Source organism: Vulpes lagopus, chromosome 18 (assembly GCF_018345385.1).
Source record: "Vulpes lagopus strain Blue_001 chromosome 18, ASM1834538v1, whole genome shotgun sequence".
NCBI lineage: Eukaryota > Metazoa > Chordata > Mammalia > Carnivora > Canidae > Vulpes > Vulpes lagopus.
In genome coordinates, this window is record NC_054841.1 from 34,733,011 (window position 1) to 34,757,482 (window position 24,472).

At 40.7% G+C, this 24,472-nt stretch overlaps 1 protein-coding gene across 11 annotated transcripts in view; it reads left to right on the top strand.

The window, feature by feature from the left end:
• PLCB4 (phospholipase C beta 4) overlaps positions 1-24,472 on the top strand; it is a 417,242-nt gene that overhangs the window by 105,638 nt on the left and 287,132 nt on the right. Inside the window, exon 1 of one of the 11 annotated variants that reach the window (XM_041733168.1) lies at positions 30-101. The exons of the other annotated variants lie outside the window; for them this stretch is intronic. The gene's annotated coding sequence lies outside the window, so the exon portion shown is untranslated. Of the gene's footprint in view, positions 1-29; positions 102-24,472 lie in introns of those variants that run through there. 11 annotated transcript variants of the gene reach the window in all.

Genomic DNA, 24,472 nt, shown 5'->3' on the forward strand with positions numbered 1-24,472 from the left:
AGAACTGTGGGTGCCCCTGCAGTTCTGAGCCTGCATCAGGCATGGTCTCAAGAGTCTATTTCTGACGGGGTGAGGTTTAAATCCTACTCACTCCTTTTCAGGTAAGAGAACATACTTTCAACTTTATGAGTGGCAGTTAAGATTTATGAAGGGGATTAGTTTTGGTAAGTTTGGTTTTTTGTTTTATAGCTTGGAGGAGGGCTGTCACAATTTTACTTGTGTGCTTCCTGGAGGGGTAGTGGTAGAAAAGAAAATACTTCTGCTTTAAGTTTCTTTGACCACTCAAAATTTTTTATGAAGGTTGTTTGATTTATCCATTATTGATTTTTTAAAAAAGATTTTCTAATAAGGGAGAAACTCAAGACAAAATTAAGGCAGAGTAAATTAGACACTGTTTTGTGGTGATTCTGGCATTAGATACAGATTTAATGTCTTTTAAAATGTCCCTAAACCTCACTGTAACTCAAATAGATTTTTCAGTAAGGCATTTATCACATGATTTTATTGGCTGGTAGGATTTGTGTGTGTGTGGCACTTAGTATTTTGCAAATTTGTTTTTAAAATGACATATGTGGAGGTAGGGGGCATATGAGAAATCTGTGCCGTTTATCCAGTTTTGTTATGAACTTAAAAAATAAGGTCTAGCAAAAAATGTAAGAAGTCTCTTAAATATTTTCTGTGAATACCTCAATATGATGCAATACACACAGTGTTAAACATTTTTTTCCACACGCATAAATTGTTACAAAATAATTCACTTTCATTTTTTGTAATTAGCAATAAAATTATAGGACCTCTTTCAATATGATGTTTTGATTGCCACTTTTTTGGGTTCAACTGTATTAAGATAGGCAAAGTGATTATTTTTAAAAGTCTTTTCCTAAAAGTGCATGAAAATCTACTTTTTACTTATTGGAACTGTACTTACTCATGGTCTTAGAAAGTTAATGAGACAGTATATAAAATTATTTCCTGAAATAATGAATGGAAATTAATAATTTAGGTTTTGGTTTGTGCATTTGGTGGTGGTCTTTTTAAAAACTGAATGCATGTATTCATAGACAAATGATGCTAGAATATGAAACTTGTAGTTAACACAAAAAAACTGGCTTCAGATAGCTTTAGAAGAATATTTCATGTTTGTGTACTCTGTTTTGTCAGGAATTTTAGTATCTTTAAAGACCTGTCATTATGAAAAAGGTAAAACTTTTAGTTTTGTGTGAACTGTGACTAGCCACAGATACTTGAGCATGAAAGTCTGTGTTATGATGCTAGAAGTAAACAAAACATCATTAAAATAAACTTAGTTTAGACAGATGTATACATGAATAAATTGTGACATTCTGTGACTATTTTTAAGGGGATTGAACTCTTACAGCTGTCTCAGGGTTGAAACAAGACAGTGGCGGAGAACTCTTTCGTTAGTTACCTGTTGGAGAAAACATTTTATATGCTTTTTATATTAAGCAGCAATTACATGCAAAGTGATCCACTCACCAAAGGTACACAGAATATTACTAGACCTGCTGAAGAAGATGAAACTTTCCCACATGTTCAAAACCAGCTCAACCATGTTTTATTTTGATAGACTTTGGGGGGCTTCAGGCTTGGGAGCAGTTCTCCTGAATAGGTGGAAGGTAGGCTGAAGTGGTACAAGGAGGTAGCAGTTGTTGGGGGAAGGTGCTTATGGTAGACAGGTGTCCAGGGCTTACTATTGCTCACCTGTTTGTGTGCAACTGTCCCTTCTCTGTCTAAAGTTAAAGCTGCTATTGAGGAGTTAAGTTATTGAGGCTTGGTCTGCAGATTGTAAAATCACTCTCTGCTTCTCACACTTGGATGTGAATATGAATTATGTTTGAGTTAAACAGTAAATTATTCTAATGCAGCAGGGGTGGGATGAGGCCTGAGCTTCTGCATTTCTAATGAGCCCCCAGGGGCTGCTGGTACTGCTAGTTCAGGAACCACACTTTGTCCAGTGAGGAGCTACACGGTATCAAATACTGGCTCAGGTAGATTTTTTTTTTAACTTAATGGACATTGTCTAGTCAATACCAAGCAATCAGTTTGCAAAGCAAATAACAGAATGTGATTGAGGTGGATTGACTATTTGTAGACATTGGCCCCTTCACAGATGATGTAACTGATGATGTGGGACCTGCTGTTTTCTCTGGAAGGAATGTGTGACATTGACATTGTAACCTCTGACGAGCTGCCATAGCCCTTTTCTCCCGAGACTCCCTGTCTTGGGCAGCCCTGCCACTTGCCTCTCCAGTGCAAATCTCCCTCTGCTTTGCCACTGCCACCAAGGCTTCATCTGTTCCTTTGTCAGCTGTCACTTCCCACCTGTCCGGAGTCTTTTATTGCGTTGGGTTGGACTGGTGTTTGCACCACAGTCTTCTGACAGCATCTCATGCCCTACTTCGGCTCACTGATTTTATTTTTTTAATTATTTTTTAAAATTTTTAACTAATCCCGATGCCTAATGGGGGTGCGAACTCACAATCTGGGATCAAGACTTGCGCATTCCACTGACTGAGAGACCCAGGTGCTGTGTGTGTGTGTGTGTGTGTGTGTGTGTGTGTTGAAAAACACCTTCCATATCTCAGCTTGTTAGATTTGTGCTTTGAAGTTTCAACTTAAATATTCTTCCTGTGTCCTAGATACCTTGTAAACTCTTGAAGAAAGTGGGCAGTGGGGGTGGTAGTGTGCTACTTTGTATTCTTCAGTGATTCCTTTCCATTATATTTTCTTCAGTGTTCTTAACGGAAATCTCAATGGTAATTTGAGTTTTACAATGTACGGCTATGTTCACCACCTAGATTCCACCCTTAATACTTTAGATCCTTGCATTTCCATCCACCTTTCTCTTTCCTATCTTATTTTTGATGCATTTAAAAATAAACCAAAAGCATAAGTTTGCATATTTACACAGGCTTGTTTTAACTAGAGTTCAGTATTTTTTTAATATAAAATTTATATAATGAGCCATACACATCCTTAGTTATATGTAAGTTGAGCTTTGGCAAATGGATAGCCCTGTGTAAATCAGTCCCTGGCAAGATACAGAACATTCCTGTCATCTGAGAAGGTTTCCTCGTGGCCTCTTCTCAGCTTTTATGTGCTTTTGTGGATCTTCCCCTTCAAAAGAACTCATTGATCACAAATGAGTGATTTCTGATCCGTTTATTTTATCAGATTCACTTGGATCAATTTTATTCATACAAGATATTCTCCATACTTTGAAGTACACAGATTGTACAACATTTTTTTTCTTTTTTTTTTTTCAAGATTTTATTTATTTATTCATGAGAGACACAGAGAGAGGCAGAGATACAGAGGCAGAGACACAGGCAGAGGGAAAAGCAGGCTTCCTGTGGGGAGCACAATGCAGGACTCCCGGGTCATGACCTGAGCTGAAGGCAGATGCTCAATCACTGAGCCATCCAGGCATCCCTGTATAACACTTTCTAACAAGCTAACATCTAATTTGTTTGTTCTTAGTTCTGACAAAAATTAAACTTTTAACAGTAACTCAGAATATCTGCTTTTTGCACGGGTTGCTTGCCAATGACTTGGTTGATTCTTCTAACATTTTACAAGATGATGGGTGAGATCATATACTTTGAGACGTGGAGATCTGGAGATAACCATATTCTAAGAGGTTCTTTACGCCAACACACGTCATTTCTGTGGCCAGCTATTTGCTGTGAAGATCTTACTTGAGAATATATACCAGACGAAATTATGAGGTGAATATACATTGATTCACACTTTAAAAAAAATCTAGATGTGTTTTTATTTTAAATTTGAATATAGCTGACACAATAGTATGTTAGCTTCAAGTTTACAACATAATGATTCAACTTCTGTGTACATTATGCTGTGCTCACCACAAGTGTAGTCACCATCTGTCACCATACAGAGCTATTACAGTATCACTGACTATATTCCCTATGCTCTACCTTTCATCCCCATGACTTATTCATTCCATAACTGGAAGCTTGTATCTGGAACAGAAAGCTTTGTTCCCAGGGTTATCTTAATTCATGACATTACACTTTGGTGTGCAATAGTTTGTGTCCATTTTACCCTCAATACTTCACTAAGGATGGGACTGATTTAGATCCATCTTGAGGTGGATACGCAGAACTGTGTAAACCTCCACTCTCCAGACAGCAATTTGCTCAAAATGCAGGTTCTCGGAATGACCTGTAACTAGAAAGCAAACAATGCCCCACAATGTCTTTGGTCACAAAGAAGCAGTGTTTTAATATCTAGCAGGAAAGTAGCCTAGCCGAAAGGATATGGTCAAAATGAGTGAGTTCATAAAGTTGTTCAGGGGCTTTAAAGTACTCAAATTGAGTTCTTTCAGAGTGCCTTAAAACTCCCACTTCTTATTTTTTTCCTTCAGGTTAGTCATTTTAACACACTTGAACATGTAATTCATGTTCTGAAAGTCCATGTAGGTCCTTCAACTGTTACTTACATTTAGGCATATCTTGCTTTTTCAGTGAATACTGAGCTATAAGCAGTGGGTTGATTCAGCTACTTTTAGCAATAAATACCCAGAATATAACTCAGAGTTATAGGGCAGCCCCGGTGGCTCAGCGGTTTTGTGCCGCCTTCAGCCCAGGGCCTGATCCTGGAGACCTGGGATCGAGTCCCACATCGGGCTCCCTGCATGGAGCCTACTTCTCCCTCTGCCTGTGTCTCTGCCTCTCATGATTAAAAAAAACAAAAACAAAAACAAAACTTAGAGTTATAGATATTATGTGGTAAGCGCCCAGAAGCTTTTTTTTTTTTTTTACAGTCTTGACCCAGAATACTTGGTAGAAATTATATTGATTTTTAAAGGTACATCATTTGTTTTATTTTTTAAAGGCACATCCTTGATAGGAAGTTTGTTTTCTTGCTTAGAAAGGAATGTAAGAAAATACCCCAGTGGTTTTTAAAGCACAGTATATGACCCTTAGAACCAAACTGAACAAATACTCAACAGTTATCTATTTAAAAATGTAAACCAGAGACTGACTATATATAAAGTCAACTACCTATAGGCCAGAAGAAACCATCTCTACATGCATATTTACTATATTTTCCAAGCCACTTAGTTTATTGTTGCTTCTCAGATGAAAGGAGTAATTTTTGCAAACACTTGAAGTCAGTTCTGATAAAATAACTCAGAACCATGTTTTAAGAAAAATAAGTTCAGGTTATAAATCAGAGCAGGTTTCTACTGGGTTACAAGAGTTTGAGATTTCTACTTTGGTATTTTATGATATAATTGGAGGCACCAGAGACTTGCGTGCTTGTGTGTGTATGTGTATATCCTCTGCATTTATTTGTACAAACGTGTAACAAAGTAGAGAATTGTGGGATGGAGATGGTGGGGGAAATTTCTGCTTCTAAGAATAACAAGCTCCCATGAAATAGAAATATGAGTTATCTTTTCTCCAATCCTGCAGAGCTCTTACATTTATTATATGTTTATCTTATAACAGAAGGCTACCATGGGTGCAGATTTTTATTATATTTTCAGCTTCAATGAAAAATGTAAGATTCTAGGTTGAGAGAAGTCACCAAACCCATTTATGTGGAGTGGGATATCTTAACCCTTTTTATACATGCAATCTTACCTCTTCTCTGACGGTTCAGCATGAAGCTTTTCTCACTCCCCTCAAATGTCTGCCTGTCCCTCCCTTTCTTGAGTACCTCTTGTATGGACTTACAGACCTATTGGCATCATTCTTCAGGGCACATAAAGACTATTAATTACTCTCTGTTAGCCTTGTCTTCCCAGTGACATTATATATTGCTCTGTACAAAAGCCCTCCTTAACATTTCTTTTACACTTTCTACCTTTTTTGTTTAGTGTTTTGGAAAGCCTTCCTCAAATACTTTTGGCTGATTGTCTGAATATTAAGAGGCCACTTGTCTCTTTGAATGTGATTAGCTCCATTCCCCTCCCCCCTTCTACCAAAGTAGAACTAACAGAAAGATTACTTTGAGGCAAAATCATTTGGCATTTTGTTTCTTTTTATCTTCGATTTTAGGTTATTACCATGTAGCTGGCCATAGTTCAGTAATAGTCTAAACACTGCTCCCTTTAATAACTCCTTTCATCTGCAAAGACCAAGTTGTTTCTCTAAAGTAATTTTATTTTCCAGAATGACTCCATAGAGCAGATAGGCCCCACTGATTATCTAGAATGTAAGAAGAAGCTAACACTCTGAATTTCAGCTTCTGAATGACTTGTGAGCAGAGAATGGACCACACTTTTGCGTTGTGGATTCTGGTCAGAAACAGAGGGATTCTGGTGTGCCTGGATGGTTACCTCAGTTGGTTAAGTGTCTGACTTTTGATTTTTGCTCCCATCATGACCTCCGGGTCCTGAGACTGAGCCCCGCATTGGGCTGCTGAAGAGTTCTCTCCCTGTTTCTACCTCTCCCCTCCAACTCATGGGTGAACACTCTCTAGAAGGGTTCTTTTAACAGCTGAATTCTGCTTGGGCAGGCTTTGATATGGTCAGGGTCTAGAATGTAGCTCTCAGCCAGAAAACATGGTCACTTGGTTTATCCATTTTTTGTGTAGCTATGTTGCATGATTGGATATATCCCATACCCCCCCTGCCCCCCCCCCCAAAAAGACAGTCAATGTCAAGGTCATACTTTGCCCCACACTGTGTTACTAGTTGCTAACTGTATGCCAACAGATTTTCCATGTGTCCTAACAAATTGGGGAACCTGGCAAAACTGGGACTTGTGTTCTCTGTTAGAGGAGGCATGTTCTCTCTAGTTCAACTCTGCCTCCAGATTTTTGTATTAGTTTCTTTCTGCTGCTGTAACAAACTGGCATGGGTTAGTGGCTTAAAACAACACAAATTTCTGGGGAATCGGAAATCTAATAGGTCTGCGGGGCTGTGTTGTTTCTCAAGACTCTCGGAGAGGACCTGTTCATTACCTATGACCTAGTCAAGCTTCTGGAGGCTGCTCACAATCTGTAGCTCATGACTGTGTCACTCTGACCTATGCTTGTATTGTCTAGTCTCTTTCTTTGATTCTACTGCTTACTTCACCATTTATAAGAACCCTCTTTGCAAGGTGCCTGGGTGGCTCAGTTGGTTAAACATCTGTCTGCCTTTGGCTCAGGTCATGATCCTGGGATTGAGCCCCACCTCAGGCTCCCTGCTCAGCAGGGAGTCTGATTCTCCCTCTGCCCCTTTCCTCAGTAGTGCTCTCTTTTGCTCTCAAATAAATGAATAAAATCTTAAAAAAAAAAACAAAAAACAAAAAACAAAAAAACTCTTTGTGATGACATTGAACCCTTGCATCTCAAGATCCATAACTTAAACCTGTCTCTAAAGTCCTTGTTACCAGTAAGTAACATACTCACAGCCTCCAGGAACTAGGATGTGGGCATCTTTATGGAGGCATGATTTGGCCTATTGCACCCCAGGCTCCCCTACCTTCCCTAGGAACACAGCTGACCCCCTTCAGGCTGTTGCTTCTGAAGTGTTGGACAACTACAATGGATTTCCATTAACTTGGAGTTGGATATTTATCCAACAAATAAGATGAAAATATTTTCAAAATTGATCCTTTCCCCTTCTGTTCATGAATCACTGTTACTAGTTTATCTTCTGTATACTTCGCTTTATATTTTCTAAATGTTCAGTGATTTTGAAATAGCCCTTCCTTCTCTCTCAGCTTGACTTTTCTTCTGTTTTTATTTTTCCTGATATTATATTTTAGGTGCTTTTGACACCGTGGTTTTCTTTTCATCTGAAGAGTACACTTCCCACTCATGAAGGCATTTCTCCCTTCCCTGGTCCCTTGACTATTAATCTCTCAAACTCTAGTTTTTTTTTTTTCCCCCAGAATTTCTGGTTCTGTTATGATTTGTGTTTTTCCTTGTGTTGCCACCTTTTCATGTAGTTTCTTTTCACCCTCTGGCCCCTCCCTCACAATTCCTGTATCTTTGTCTTTTTCATATGACAATAGAAAATGATATACATTTGGAACTTTCAACACTGCCATTTATCAGCAGAACCTAGTATAATATCCGCTTTTACTGATAAGAGAGTGGCAAAATTAATGTTACAAACAAGCTGCTTAGTAACCTAAGAATTGATGAAAAACTCATCCATATACAAATGTATCTGAAGCAGGAACAATTTGTCCCATCTTCTCCAAGAATTGTGAAATTTTTCCTTTTTTGACCTTTCTTACTGTTGTTAAGGCTGATAGTACAGCTACAGAAATCAGTTAATCAGACCTCTCTTTACTTAACTCATTGGTAAGGGGATTAAATAATTTTAACACTGGTCCAAAAGGTTGGAACACATGGCAGTGGTTTTCAAAGTGTGCTTCCCAGGCCAGCAGCATTAGAATCACCTAGGAACTTGATAGAAATGTAAATCCCCAGAGTCCACTCCAGACCTACTGGATCAGAAGCTCCTTGGGGTGGGGCCCAGAAGTCTGTGTTCTAACAAGCTCTCCAAGAGATTCTGATACAAAAATCAAGTTGAAGATCTCTTGGTATATTGTATTGTCAGCCCAGGGAGTGGGGGAGAAGGATGACTCCCTCTCCTTTCTAGATCATTTTACACATTCACTCCTCCCAGTTTCCAGGGCTATCACTTCCAATAAACTATGTTCACTGAGAATATTTACAATTCTGGTATACCATCCAAAGTCCCTTTGTTTCACCTTGGAAATAGTAACCTGTGGATTGGTATCTGGAAGAAATAGTTCTTACTTGGAGAGTCTATCCACAGGGCTTAAAGCTTAGGTTGTACCAATATAAGCAGAGATCTCCTTTTTGGAACCCACCAATTAACTCTTTTCAGATAGGCTCACTTCCCATCTTTCAAAGTATGGCAGTTTCCATAAAGGTTGATGTTTTAACTCCCTGAAACCTTTAAAATGAATCACCAAGTTACTCCATGTAAAAGAAAAAAATTCTCTCTATCTGCCCCTACAAAGTCATTCGAAGTAAATTTTATGTCTACCGTGTAAGCCTGTGTCCATGGCAGGTCAGGCCACCCATAAAACTTGTCTCTAAATTTGGTGAAAAATCTGCAGGGCCACTTAATGTTAATGAACTATAATTAATTAATTAATTAATTTAAAAGATTTTATTTATTCATGACAGAGAGAGAGAGAGAGAGAGAGAGAGAGAGAGAGAGAGAAACAGGCAGGCAGAGACACAGGCAGAGGGAGAAGCAGGCTCCATGCAGGGAGTCTGACATGGGACTCGATCCCGGGTCCCCAGGATCACGCCCTGGGCTGAAGGCGGCGCTAAACCTCTGAGCCACCTGGGCTGCCCATGAACTATAATTTACATGCAATAACATGCATCTGTTATTAGTGTCTATTGTGTGTCTCAATGAATCTTGACCAATGTGTGTACCAGTCTAGCCATTACCACAGTCATTATATAGAACCTTCTGTCACCCCAAAACGCTTGTTTGGGTCCTTTTACAATCCATGCCTCTCACCTTCTTGCCTCCAGGAGACCACTGGCTTGCTTTCTGTCACTATGGATTTTTTTTTTCTTTTTCTAGCATTTCTTACAAAAGGAATCCTATTCTTTTCATCTAGTTTCTTTTTTTTTTTTCATGACATTTCTGGGATTCTGACACGTTATATGTACCAGTAGTTCTTTTTAAATTGCTGGATGTTAACAGTGTGGATGAATCCTAGTTTATTAATCTGTTGAAGGAGATATATATTTTTCCAGTTGCAGCGTGTCAAAGGTGCTGTGAACGTTCATGACAGGTCTTTGTGTGGACATGCTCTTCTTTTGGGTGAATGTCTAAGGATGGAATGGCCAGGTCCTGTGCAGGTTCAGCTGCATGAGAAACTGGCTTCCCAAGTGGTTGAGCTATTTTGTATGCCCACCAGCAATATCTTAGTGTTCCCCCTAGGCCACTTTTACATGCTGGATGTCAGACAAATAGGAATTTAATTTTGTGCTGCTGCCTAATGTGTAAATTATATTTACTGTACACATATGTGTATAAGTGTATGTGCATATATGTGCATCTAGAAATATGGATGTGTTTCATATGAACACCAGCTTTGCTAGTAAGTACTTTATATAGCATATAAAATTCTAACCCATGAGCATGTATACACAAACCTTAAGCTACGTATAAGTGATTGATTTCTGTTTTTCCTCAATATTTATTTACTTCTGTCATTTGTTGGTTATTACTATTGACTGTTAAGTGGCAAGCTTTAGAAAAATAATAGCAACTCTAACACAAGAAAATGATCATTTTTTACCTCCGACTTGTGAAAAGGTAACTGTCACAGGAGTTTGGTGTTATCTTACTTTGGGATAGCTGAGACCTCCAGTACTGCATGATGCAGGGTGCAAGGACCTACAAAATAAACAGTGGGCAAGAAAGTGCAGATGAAGGAAACTGAGGAAGAACGATCCTACAAGGAATAGGAAGAATGGACTGGCAGCGAGAAAAGAGATTTTCCAGGAGTGGTGGTCAGGACCTGGGGATCAAAATAGAATGGAACCAGTGGATGCAGCCACAATGGAGACAGGGAAACCAGATTTACACACTTGTCATCATGGCACTGAGCAGAAGTGAATAATATCCAATAGAAGTAAAAGCAGCATGCTTTAAGGGAGGAGAGTGACTCATTCTGTGGCTGACATGGGGAGGGGGAAATTGAGGAAAGCTTCAGGAATAGCAGTTAGGGGTGGAACAGAACACTAGAGTAATGAAAAGAATTCCATCTGTATATATGAAATGCTGGAATTGTTGAATAGTTTTCAGAGAGTGGGAATAAAACTGATGGTGGTTGGTTTGTACAGACTTTTATCCTAAACATATGATGACTAGTTAAGCTATTGCTGCTGTTAATTTATGTCACACAGTGAGTGGAGTCCCTGGGACTGGCCTGAGCCAGGGGCAAGGTGCTGGGATAAATTTCAGTGAGTCATCTCTTGTGACTTAAATAGCAGCAGGCTAGAGGTCAAAGTGTAGTGATGGGAGGAAGTCTTTTTGACACATGTTCCTCTTGAAAGCAAACTTAGAACCAACATACGTAATTGAGTTTCTCAAGCAGGTGTAGAAGGATAAGGGTGATGGGACATGAGCCTGCATCCAGTTATGAAAGTTGCTGTGTTCTATGCAGAGACATTATGATTTTTCCTATAGGTCAGCCATTTTCCAAATGACTTTAGGTGTACCTTTGGCCATAGATGAAGATACTCTAATGGGATACATTCAAGGCCTTAGAGACTTTTAAGGGAATAGCTGTCCAGATTTTTAGCTGTTTATGTCCTCTTTCCTAAAATTGATCTGCCAGAGAATGCATTTGCTTACTTTTCTCCCTTTTTACTGAAGGACAGCATTCCTCTCATCTTCCCAGAATTTTAATATTGTACATTGTCCTGTCATACATTGTCCTGGAATGTGAAACATCCCAAGTGCTAAACCTGAGGACACTTCTTTTTTAAAAAAGATTTTATTTATTTATTCATGAGAGACAGAGAGGCGGAGACATAGGCAGAGAGAGAAGCAGGCTCCCTGCTGGAAGCCTGATGTGAGACTACATCCCAGGACTCCAGGATCACGACCTGAACCAAAGGCAGGTGCTCAATCCCTGAGCAACCCAGGTGCCCTGAGGACACTTTTCTTATGACAGAGTCAAAGACCTATTTGGATCATCAGATGATGGGTAATTAAAAATAAGTTTGATAATAGATCATGGTCTTTAGCTTGAAGCTCCAAAGGAGTTTAGAGATTTAAGTGCTATTAAACTCTTATACTCCTCTATTTGGGCTAAAAGGATTTATCAGCATTTCTGTATAGAAATATGAAAAGTTGGAATAAAATCGATGCTAAACTTTAGTTATCTTAGCATTAAGGAATACTCATGAATGTGTGGGTTTATTTTTTAAAGCTCTATGCATCATATCAGATTCATTTCAAATAAAGTTTACTCTTAACATTTTGGCCAATTATTAAATATGATACTTATGTGGACTTTTTTTTCCAGTTGTTTACTAGTAAATGTATAACTCAGAAGAAATGATCTCGTCCTTAGGGGCTAATTCAAAGTAAACTAAAAGTTCTAAATGATATGCCTATTTTTGGTGTAAGGTTGTATGATACTTAGTCAATAAAACAGGTGGAATCATAAAGATCTACTCATTAGGATAAAACTCGCAGGGGTAGTAAAATGGAAATGTGAAAAGGGAATGATAAAACATGAATGTTAAAGAAGTTATTTTTAAATAGGAAATCGTAAGTATCCATTCACATTGGGTTTAGATTCTTACTTGTTTAAGTGATATAACAACCATTTTACTTAAAATGTCAACATTGACAGCATGCCTGAAATTTAACCATTAGCAACTCTTTTGAATGTATGATGAAAAAATAAAATATTAACTTAAAATTGACTTTTGGGTACACAGTTCTTTCTAGATTGTTCTAAAAGGTCAGAAGTAATAGACATCATGGGAACAGTTTGAATAGGGGAATACTTGACAAGATTGATGGCTTTGAAGAGGAGGTGTTTTGCTTCCAAGTGAAGATGGGGAGGGTGCAGTGCAAATGTTGGAAGTAATGAGAGACTAGGAAAGAATAAAACAATGAATAGAATTTCACAGTCACTTTAGTGAGTGATGCACCATTAGGATGTTTTAACAGCAAGTAAGAGAAAACTCCAGTTTGGCTTAAATATCAAAATAATTATGTCCCCCAACAAGAAATCTGAAGGTAGAGTGACTCCTCTGTAGATTAACTCAGTGACTTAAGGTCTGTGTGTTATGCTCGTGTCAAATGGCAAAGTGTTCATGGGTTACTGTAGCTCTTTTAGACCAGTCGAGACTTATCCCCTGGACCTGGGTGCTGGAGCATCTTCACTGAAGCACATGGCCTTTGAAGGACAGTATAAATAAAACTGGAAAAAATGAGGCTGGTCTCAGATAAAGGAAAAGAAGTAAAGAATTCAGTGAGCCCTCAGACTTGGGCATAGCAGAGTATAGAGAACAGGCACCAGTACATGACACAGTTAGGATTTGGAGTACATGGGAGTTAGCCACTAACTGGATGTGGAGTATAAATAGGTGGGATTAACCTAGGCATGTCTCCCCAGTTTCTGACCTGGTCACCAGATACATTGTGAGGCCATTTAACGATGTGAGAGTCAGAAGGGCAGGCAGATGTGGGAGGTAGGATAATGCCTCCCCATCAACATATCTAAGTCTTAATTTCTAGAATTTGTAAATTTTACTTTATAGCAAAAAGGACGTTGCTGATAATGGTGAAGGATAAAGGCCTTGAGATGGCTAGATTAGCCTGGATAATCCAGGTGTGCACAATCTAATTATCGGTCCTTAAAAGTGGAGAACCTTAACTGTCTTCAGAACTAGAGAGAACACAAGTTGAGAGTAAGTGAACTGGAACATTAGAAGACCTGGCAGGAGAAATCCAAAGTATGAAAGGAACTTGGGAATTAACATTGCAGGCTTCAAAGATGTAGGAAGGGAGCCAGGAGCCAAGGAATGTGCCTGATCTCTGGGAGCTGGGTATAGCAAGGAAACAGATTTTCCCCCTGGGCTCTGCGGAAAGGACAGCAGCCCTGTGGGCACCTGGATTTTAGCTCCATGAGACCCATATGATTCTTCTGACCTATGGAACTTTAAGATAATGAATTTGTGTTTTAAGCCTCTAGGATTGTGGGTTTTATTATGGGAGCAATAGAAAATGAATACAGCTGGTTTGCCCAGGTTTTTCACTGAGGAATGCATATTTCTTCATGAGCTGTTGATTTAGATGTGCCAGAAGTTAGCAGTCTAGGGTTGCGGACATTCTAGCATTTTTGAGTACTTTAGCAAGTGAGAGAACATAGTTATGAAAGAGCACTTTATTTGAAGCTTACTCATTTCAGTTTTCTATACTTCATTGTCCCCTTCCTCAAAATTAGGGTTCGGAATAGATGACCTCAGGCACCCTTCAACTTGAAAATTTTGAAGTTATTTGCCTTAGATAAAACAGAACACATCACTACCCAGTACACTTCTCTCTGGTTAGGATGAGGAAAATAGGGAGCAGCACATGCAAGAATTATCGGTGAACAAAGGAACCTAGCATTCGCTACAAAATGTGAGTGTAGGCTTCCAGGGCCTTGTTTAGAAATGCAGTATTGCTAAATGTTAGACATCAATCAACATATACCCTAGAATATTTATGCTGAAATCACTCATTTAGCATCAAGGTAAGTGAAACGGAAGTTTCTGAACAGAGGCATGTGCTGTCCTAAGTAGTTTGGGGGCCAGATAGCCACCATCATAAAAATCTCTGTGTTCTGGCATCACTATGGATTATTACATAATGTAATCTGGGGAGGTTGAAAGCATTCCTTTCATGAGCACTGGTGCTCCTTGCTCAGAGATTTTTAATCTCACGAGGAGAATCTGCTGCTTGATGGAGAGCTGTTGCATTATAAAGCTGGTGCTACTGTCTGGAATCTGCAGGTGGGGCTGTTAGGTATAGAATAGGATTGTATAGGAGAGCAGTAGGGAAGGATGCACGCCAAAGTCAGCCTTTGAGGGCCACCTTTTGCAATATCCCAGTTTAGCATGAGTACTGCCCCAACCAAAAATCCCCTTCCACAGAGGGAGGAAAAGTATAATTCCTAATATAACTGCTGTCCTGAACACAGAGATGGGCTCTCTTGCTATCCTGAGGGGTGGACTACAGTTACTTGTGTCATGTGAGCTATACTTTAGTGTTGTCAGCTCTCCTGGCTAAAGATCACATTCACACCTATCCTCACCCATTCAAGGACTCTCAAATGCACTTTCTCCAGGAAAAATACCATAGATTTCTTAACCTTTATCTCATTGACAGGGAGTTAGAACTATGATTCCATCTGAATCAGCTTTTGCCCTTATACCCTAGAAAACTTTAACAATTATTTAAGAACTTGAGCAGTAATTGAACAAATGCCCTTGAACTTGTTGTCTAGATCTGGGCTTGCCAGACTGTGGTGAGACTGGAAATGGTTAAGTCCACTTAATGAGCCCTGTAGCTGCAGGGCCCAGATGTAGTGCCTGATTGTGTTGTTGGGAAGAGTCCTTTGGAAATTATGACCGTGACCAAACTTTGAATAGATGATCAAAAATGTAGCCACGGGAGAATGATCCACTTAATGTCTGCAAACAGACTGCCAGTGTCATGGGACATCTGTCCTAGGGGACTCGGGGATGAACATTGTCTGTTCTTGCTGTATCGATCACCATTCAAGGTGTATCTCAGAATAAGTCTCCATAACCTACAACAATCACAAGTGTTTCCTTGGAGACTATTTAGTACAGTATTTTTTCTGTGCACTTTCTGGGTCTCTGTTTTAGCCCTTTCTGGCTGTTCTAACAAGATATTGGAGCCTGGGTGGCTTGAACAACACACATTTATAACTCACAGTTCTGGAGATAGGGGAGTCCAAGACTAAGGTGGGGCAGATTCAATGTCTACTGATGCACCTCCTCCTGGTTTGCAGGGGCACATCTTCTTTCCATGTCTTCATATGGCCTTTCCTTGGTGTGTGTGTGTGTAGAGGAACAAACCCTGGGTCTCCTCTTCTTCACGAGGTCATGAATCCCATTGAGAGGCCCTGTTCTCGTGACCTAATCTAACTCTGATTGTATCTCAAGAGGCCCACCTCCAGATACCATCACTTTGGGGGTTAGGGCTTCAGTATATAAATTTTAGGGAACATAAACATTCAGTTCATAAGAGTCCCACTAGGAAAGAAAATGAAACTGTTCTATAGAGTTTTCTTTAGTATAACACTAATAACAGTATCCCAAAAAAGATAAACCCATTCCTTGGAGTTGTTTTTGTTTCTGTAAGAAGGAGATGAGTATCCAATAATAGTGGGACTTGGGAATTACTTTCAAATCTTGGGCTCACACCCTGAAGTGATTTTGAGAAGAAGGGCAGAATAAGTAACTGATTTTAAGAACAGCCATGAGGAAGGTGTGGGGAGGGAGGCAGGAGGGAGGGTGTCTGTTTTGTTCTTTATCCGTAGCATCTCCTAGCCCTGCCCAGGGTAAATGTTTAATAAGTACATTTTGTGTAAACCAATTGATCACTAGTTGTAATAGTTTACAGCAACAACTAACTTGTTGAAGAGGTATTTCTCGAGACTAAATGCCATTCAGCTTTGGGCAACATGCTTGGTGCAAGTAATAGGTTAAAGGTTCTTTCTCATCCTTGTGATAGCAGTCACTTGGGACTCCTTGAATTGGCTGGGCTGGAAACTATATAAGGCCAGCAGAAGTACTTGAGGGAGGCTTGTTTTTCCTTTATTGTCCAAAAGTGAAAGCTGGTGGGGATTTACCCAGTCATCCATGAGTCTAACCCCAGATTGTGCCTCTGCACCCCGTGGGTTATTACAGAAGATGTGATAGTGGTATTTGTTGAGTATATACTTGGAAAGTTTACTGGCTTGACTAATAACCAGTGACAGGAGCTTCTGGCAGAGGTTCAGATTGAGACAATGGAGCTAACCTGTACTAGCCCAGGGAATGAGCCTGGAATGGAGGGGCTCCTGGACTTGGGATTTTCAGTTTTCAAAGCAGGACCAGTTAGTTGGTCACCTAGAGCTGAAACCCCTGTCCCTCTGCTGATGGGCCATAAGGTGCTTGACCTGTGCAGCTCTTCTGGCTCAACTATCTCACCTCAGTCTGGTCTGTATTCTGAGGCATTTTTGGGGGAACAGTTTGGGGGCCCCTGTGAAGGGAAATTAAAATACAATTCAGTTGGAGTTACATTTAATTGCTCACTTCAAATTGTATTTATAGGGAAGAATATGCTTACTGGGACTGGATGCTTTCGCTCAGTTGGGACTTGAGAACCCAATACCTCTTTCTTTGTGTGTGTGTGTGTGTGGGGGGGGGGGTGGCAGGGAGTCAGAGTGCTCTGCCTCATAGCAAGACCAGGAAAAATCTGTGTGTGTCAGTTAAACCACGGTGAGAATAAGGTTCAAACCCCCTCTTGCCCCTGAAGGATATTGCCCAAACACAAGTGGTCTCTAGTTCCAGTCTAGGTGCCTCTTACAGCCCAGTGAGCTGGAGGCTCACCCACCCCATGAAAATATGCTGTTGTTTGTGCCCTGAGAAACCCCTGAGTATAACGAGGTGACCACACATTGGCTCACTGAGCCCATTTCTGATGATGCAGGGACAGGAAGAATTTTCCTTGTCTTTTTTCTCCTTCAGTTAGTGCTGTGGTGGGGGTGGGGGAGTAAAATAATGAAGGGACGAGTGGGGGTCCTCCAGAATAAGATAGGGGAGACATCTCTGAAACAAGGTAAAGCGGGTCACAGGAGCTGTGATACTCCAGAGGAAGTAGAAACTTTTTCCTGTGACCACAGGTAAGGGATAAGAAAGAGCTGCAGGATTTTCAAGTTGAGTTTTAGAGCAGCATCAAAAGGGACCATCGAACATAACATCGAGAAAGTTATTTAGATAAGAATTTGGGTCTAATCTAAATGATCATTATTTTTAAGTTTTTCTTGTTTATAATTGCAATTAGAGAGTGATGAATACTGTTTGAAGGGTTTCTTATGGCTTTTCAAAATATCATATGCAGATGTTTAAAGTTGAATGCAAATCAGATTAGGGAAAACGGAATCTCACTTTCTTGTTCATGGGTGCTTTTGAGAAATATCTTAATTTTGGACATTCTGAAACATCACTCGTGAGTCGTAGGCTGAGCCACATAAAATTGATGTTTTTGTTGGTCAAACTGATTGAATAGTAGTGATTTCATATGGTTCATCTTAATATATTTATACCCTTGGTCTTTTATCTAGATACAAGTAGTTTAATCTATAAAGCTATTACTCTGTAGTGGATGTATTAATAGACTGAAGAATCCACTTCAACAAGAACTGCCTTCCCTGCCCTGTCATTTTTGCAAATTCAGATTTTCTTTTCCTGGGTTTCCTTTAAAAGAGGCAAAATTAATTTCAAAACTCTAAAGCATCTGGAACATACTAGAAGATGAGAACTTTCAGAGAAGGGATGAATTGATGGTAGAAGGCATCCTATTCCATGCAAAGACGCTTAAACTTCTGGTACCTACTTGCAGTGATTTTGGAGGGTAATCCTTGCTCAGAAGATCACACTGATATTATGGCAATGGAAAAAAAAAAAGGAAAAGTAATCAGCACCCTTTGTCTTATTGACTTTATTTCTGTTCAGTTTTTCCTATTTGAGTACATTGCCTTATTTGGCTCAGAATGAGCTCAAGGTGTTTTGTTTTGGTGTTTTTTGTTTTCCTGTGAAATGTTTTCTTCATCTTAGCACTTCGGTTGGAGTTCCAGGTGAAATACGCTGGTGTGGTGGATACCATGTCCTGATGTCCTTGAATGGGCTGTCTTTGGGAAGCCATTTGTAGTTTTAGTTCTAAAAATAATTCCGATCAATAACATTGCAAGGACCACGGGTTTTATGTTGTCTTAAAATTTAATTCAGCATCAAAAGAAAGCATTTGAGGGTCATAATTCAGTATCCTGTTGATTTAAAAAAAAAAACAACCTTGACTCTTTTTTTTTATGATTATGAAACATTTTTATGCAACTAAAAGTTGACTTTCAAGGAAATGAAACATTGATGCTCTGGAATGAATTACGTGCTGTAAGGTACTTTTATGAATTGTTACATATATATGACACATACCTGTATGTGCCTGTGTTTGTTAGCAGAACCAGTACCTTGGCACTTGATGCATGTTAATTTATGTAATGCTTACTCACTATAGACCGCTGCGGTTTTTCTGTTGGAACAGAACCAGGCATAGGTGAAATTTAAGGACCGTAAACTTGCTTTGACTATACACTTCCTGCACTGGAATGTTCTCTTAAATAAATAGCAGGTGCTACATTGCAAGTTAGTGTTTGAGAATCCTTTCTAGAGCTCTTTAGGGGTGTTATGCCGAAATTTAACAAGGGCGTGTTGCAGAGTTTTGTTCCTAGAATCAGCCTGGACTTCTTCCTCTCCCTCATCTGCCCATGGTCTGTTGGTAAATCTCTGCTCTACCTTCAGAATGGATCCGCCTTCCTACCACTTCCACTGCTGCCCCCCTGGTGTAGGTATTGCTCTTCCTCACCTAGCCTATTGGCCTCCTGCACCCCCACTCCTGTCAGTCTGTTCTCCTCTCAGCAGCCAGGGTCTGACCCTTCTCTCGCTTTCTCCAGTGGGTCAAGTTGGGATCCTCCCAAGCCCATGTGACCTGACCTCTTTGTTACTTCCATCACCCCCTCCCTAGTTCCCTCAGCTCGGCCATGCTGGCATCAGGCTGTTCATTGAACATGCAGGCCTATGGTCCTCTGAGAAGGATTTTTGCCTAGACTGCTTTCCTCTGTCACAAATGCACCCTTCTTCCCCCCTCATTTCCGGGCTGGTGCCTTCACCTCCAAGCCCAAGTACCTTTTATTAACCCCCATTCTGTGTCTACCTTTTTCCTTCTTCCATGGCACTTAACATTAACATTTCTCACTTCTATACCTTAGCAATGTATTGGTTTTATGTGTTTACTTTCTCTTTCTCTAGAATGTGTGTCACCCTGAGGGCAGGCTTTGTTGTTTACTGAGGTAGCACAAGCACCTTGAAGGTGCCTGACTCTAAGCAGAGGCTCAGCAAATGTCTGTTAAATAAATGAAGGCTGGCAAAGGGTGATGGGTGGGACCTTACCACCCCTTGACTACAAGTACTTATTTTTAAAAATCAGCTTTTACGAGTCTTCTAGCCAATTCCTATTTTTTTTGGGGGGGGTGGGTGGCTTTAGACTTCCTATTTTACATATCCACTAGTGAGATGAGTCAAAAGAAAGTTTTTTTTTTTTTTATGTATTTGTTCTAACCCATTCTAGATGATTCTGTCAATGAGAGATTAGCCTCTGCCAACACAATCTAGGAACTTCCACATGGTCCTCTGAGGTTTCAGAGGATTGGAGTGAGGCCCTTTTTGGGAAAGGGCCATTCTAACATCTGTGGAAAATAATCCCGTACCTTTGATTCTACTTCTCTGAAACTACCTGATAAACCGAATGGAAATGTTGGGCATTGTAATGTTATAAAATGGCTTGAATAGTCCTGAGGTCATGGTGGCACTTAACTCCCTTTCTTGCCTTCCTGTCTATGTGTGTGCCTTCTGGGTGTGGGAAAGCACAGGCAGACTCACAGCTGCTTCTCCCCTCCTTCCCTTGGGACAGTCTGGTCCCTCTCTGCATCCACCAGCTCTCTTCCCTCTGCCAGGTTCCTTCTCCATCTAGCTGGGATTATTTAGTTAACTTATGCTTTCTTTCCCAGCCTGTTTATCTAGATCCATTCCTTTCCTTCCAGATGTTCTGCCTTCCAGGAAGGTACAGGGAAACCCAGGAAAGGAACCGAGCCCAGCTGCCTCTGACCTTGGTGTTTAGCCATCTGCCTGTCCTTTCCAAGCCAACAGGAGCCAGTTGCCCTCTGTGCACTGGCCTCAGTGATCTTTGCTTGCTTTCTGCCACTTCCTTACAGGTGGCCTGTGTTCCATCCAAATGGGACGAGTCCCTACTTCCAAAACACAGGTCTGGCCTCCCCCTGCTCACTCCCCAGGAAACACCAGGGCCACCACCCCGTCCATGCCCTCCTCGTTCCCATCATCTGTGGAGGACTGCAGTTACATTTTCTGTGTTTCTCTTGTAACACTGAAACTCATGAGCCTACTGTGGGTGGTGGTGTGCTTCAGGTCAGCCATACAACCATCTTCACCTTCATGCCTACTGTAGCACTCTGAAGGCAAGAACTTTGTGTGCTTTATAATTCTTGGGCCCCTGAGTAATGCCTTGCTATGTATGGTATTTCATAGAATCCTGGAATGTTGCTGATTGGAGGTATTCTGGGCATAAAAACATTGGTTGGTCTAGGATTTCTAGAACTGTCCTGATTTAGAGTTTTTCTATCCCTTTACCTTTGAGGAGTAAAGTTACAATTTTTCCAACAACACACACTGATATTAGTTTGGAAGACTATAGTTGCCATAGACATCAACTAATTTAATCCTTCATATCTATGAATTGTAACTGAAGGAAGTTTCAAGGGTGGGTGGTCTAGGCTCCCTTTATTACCCTCCACTCATCTGTCATGATAGCATGAGGGGTTCTGTTTGGGAATTATTCTCAGAACTCTGTTTTGATGAAAAACAGGTTCTGAATACAGCCTTCAGTAATAAGATGAAATACATACTTTTCTCCACCCGTCAGAAAGCTTTTTCCCAGGTGCAGTGAAGTACCCCCAAAAGGTAATAGCCATACATTTACTCATTCATTTTTTAAAAATTTTTTATTGGAGTTCAACTTGCCAACATTTAGCATAACACCCAGTGTTCATCCTACCAAGTGTCCCCCTCAGTGCCCGTCACCCAGTCACCCCAACCCCCCGCCCACCTCCCTTTCCACTACCCCTTGTTCGTTTCCCAGAGTTAGGTGTCTCTCATGTTTTGTCATCCTCACTGATATTTTCACTCATTTTCTCTCCTTTTCCCTTTATTCCCTTTCACTGATTTTTATATTCCCCAAATGAATGAGACTATATAATGTTTGTCCTTTTCTGATTGACTTATTTCACTCAACATAATACCCTCCAGTTCCATCCACGTTGAAGCAAATGGTGGGTATTTGTCATTTCTAATGACTGAGTAATATTCCATTGTATGCATATACCACATCTTCTTTACCCATTCATCTTTTGATGGACACCATCACTCATTCATTTTAGCAAATATTTACTGAGTCCTTGCTATGTGCCGAGTATGTAATATGGATAAATCCATCAAGAGTTCCCACCTTATGAAGCTTGCATTCCAGGAGGTAAAAGAAGCCAAAGTTTGATGACAGGTGTGCTGGGTGGTATGTGCTCTGGAGAAAAGGGGGAAGATAGTGCTGAGCAGGAGTGAGAGGAGCTGCAACTTAAACCAAGATGATTGGTGGAGGCCTGAAGGCAGGAAAAAATGAGACCTGAGGATATCTATAGGAAGAACATTCTAGGCAGTGTGTGGGAGTGGCTTATCCTGTGCAGGAGCAGCAAGGATCCTGCTCTGCAGCAGGAAGCATGGGGGAAGAGGACTAGATGTATTGGTGGAGGTGGAGGGAGTTCAGACCACTTCTATCCCTTAAGCATTTCTCTGCTTAGCACTGCTGACATTGCAGGCTGAATAATTCTTCACTGTGGGGGCTGTCTTGTGCCTTGTAGGCTGTTTAACAGCATCCCTGGACTCTACCTACTAGATGCCAGTAGCATCCCCCGCCTTCCAAGGGTGACAACTAAAAATGTCCCCGGACATTGCCAAATGTGCTCTAAGGTGCAAAGTCACACCCGAGCTGAGAACCAATGCTTTAGACCAAAGTAAGGACACTGTTCCTTGACATGGATGTTGAGAATAAATTGAATTAGGGACACAGGAAAGAGAAGGAAGCCCAGGAGGGAATTGGCAAAAGCTCAGGAGGGATGTGCATGCACCTGGAACCAAGACTGCGGTGGGCTGGGGTTGGTGAGGAGTGATCAGATTTGGGATGTTTGTAATGAAGAGCTTCCTGGGTTTGTGACAGACTGGATATCAAGTGTCAAAGCAAAGTCAAAATAACCAATAAGGACGAGGGCCTGAGCACAGCTTGCAGGTGAGACAATGGTTTCAGGGGGACATCTAGAGTTGGCTTGAACATATGGCATTTTGAGAACGTTGATCGTCCTCTGATTTCTCCCTCACAATACTCCTGGGAGGTGAGTACTCTCTCATTTTACAAGGAGACTGAAGCGTATGAAGGTTAGTTGACTGTACAAAGTCACACAATCTCTGCAGAACAAGAACAAAATTTTAATCCTGAAAGGTCTGTCTGCTGATCCCTAGCTCCTCGATACACTTTAAAGTACTTTTGTATGGTTCCAGAAATCCCCAACATGAAACTATATAGCATTGTATGCCCTGCAGAAGTTAATTCAGCAATTTTTCATGAAGTGAAGTTCTGCTAAATGCTAACATTTCAAATGGAGATGGTCATTTCTTTTGCATTTGGTACAGGACAAAAAAACAAACTTTAGAAACGATTGTGTATATAGTAAAGCCACCTGCCATATCAGGAAATATGGTTTGTGGTTGATTGGGTCTAAGTAACCGTTTTGTCAAGTCTATCCTGTTGAACCCTACCAGTTGCCTGGCTCATCGAGGGTTCTGTGGTCAGTTGTGCTTGGAAGCATGTGCTCGGTCCTCTGGGGGATCTACAGTGCATATTAGTAGACTGCTTCTCTTCCTCTCCTAAAAGATATTAAGCCTCTCATAGGCATGGGTGCTGTTACACCATTTTCCCATCTTGGATATATTTGTATAGATCTGCCCTAGTCACAGATGTGTCCTGGTATTACTTTGATCTGCACATTCTCTCCAGTGTATGTGTCCCTAAAGTCTAGGTATGATATTAGCAGGCTCTTTGTACCCCTTTCGTTTTTCTAGCAGACCCTTCTGACCTTTTTTGCTATGTACCCATCAGACCCTGAGTGATGACTCTGAATGGATTTTCTCGAACTAGATCCTGAGATCTTTTGCATCCTCTGTAATTTAAAAGCAGGTTCTCTTTTTCTTGTGTTATATAATTGTGCATTTAAACTGTGGGACTCAAACAAACAAACAAGCAAAAAACATGAGACTCAACAGGGTTGTTGCAGCCCAGGAGTTGTCAGTAGTTTGAACCATGGAGCAGGCACTGAGCAGCTGTGCACCATGATGGATTCCTTGGGTGTTTGGGAAGTCAAAGGTGATGTGAACTGCCCACAGGCCTCTCTGCTGTTACAAGTCATGTAGTCTTGCTGTAGCTGAACCTGAAACAAACCACTGCTGTTTCTCCTTTCTGTGAGAATCATCAATGCCAAGGGAGAAGGCTTAGGAGGACTCTGAGAGTTTATCCTTGATGAGTCCTTGCCAGGACCAGCTTCGTGGGTGTATGACCTGTGGCCTTGCACAGAGCCCAGACTCAGAAGGGCTCTGTGTTTAGTTTAATGCTCTGTTGTCACTGTCTTGAAATTCTTCATAACAAAGGGCCCCATGTTTTCCTTTGGCAGTGGATCCTGCAAATTATGTAGCTGGTCCTGGTCCCAAGAGCTGGCCCCTGTCCTTGACATCCTAGCTTCCAGGGAAAGGCCACAAAGTTGTAAGGATTTTGCATCTGGAGGGCATTCAAGAATAACCTATAATGCTAATCTTGTGCTTCTTTACATGCTACAGTTTAGGGTTTGAGAGTTGGAGTATCCTTTGACTTTAGGCAAAACACATATTTCTAGATGGTGGGCCCTTTCAGTAGAGGAATGGCTATCATACTTAGTACTGAGTTGTTCAAAAGGAAGCTATGTGGGATCTAGGTCCTTCTCAGAGTCTGTGTTCTAGCTGAAACAAAGGGTAATCA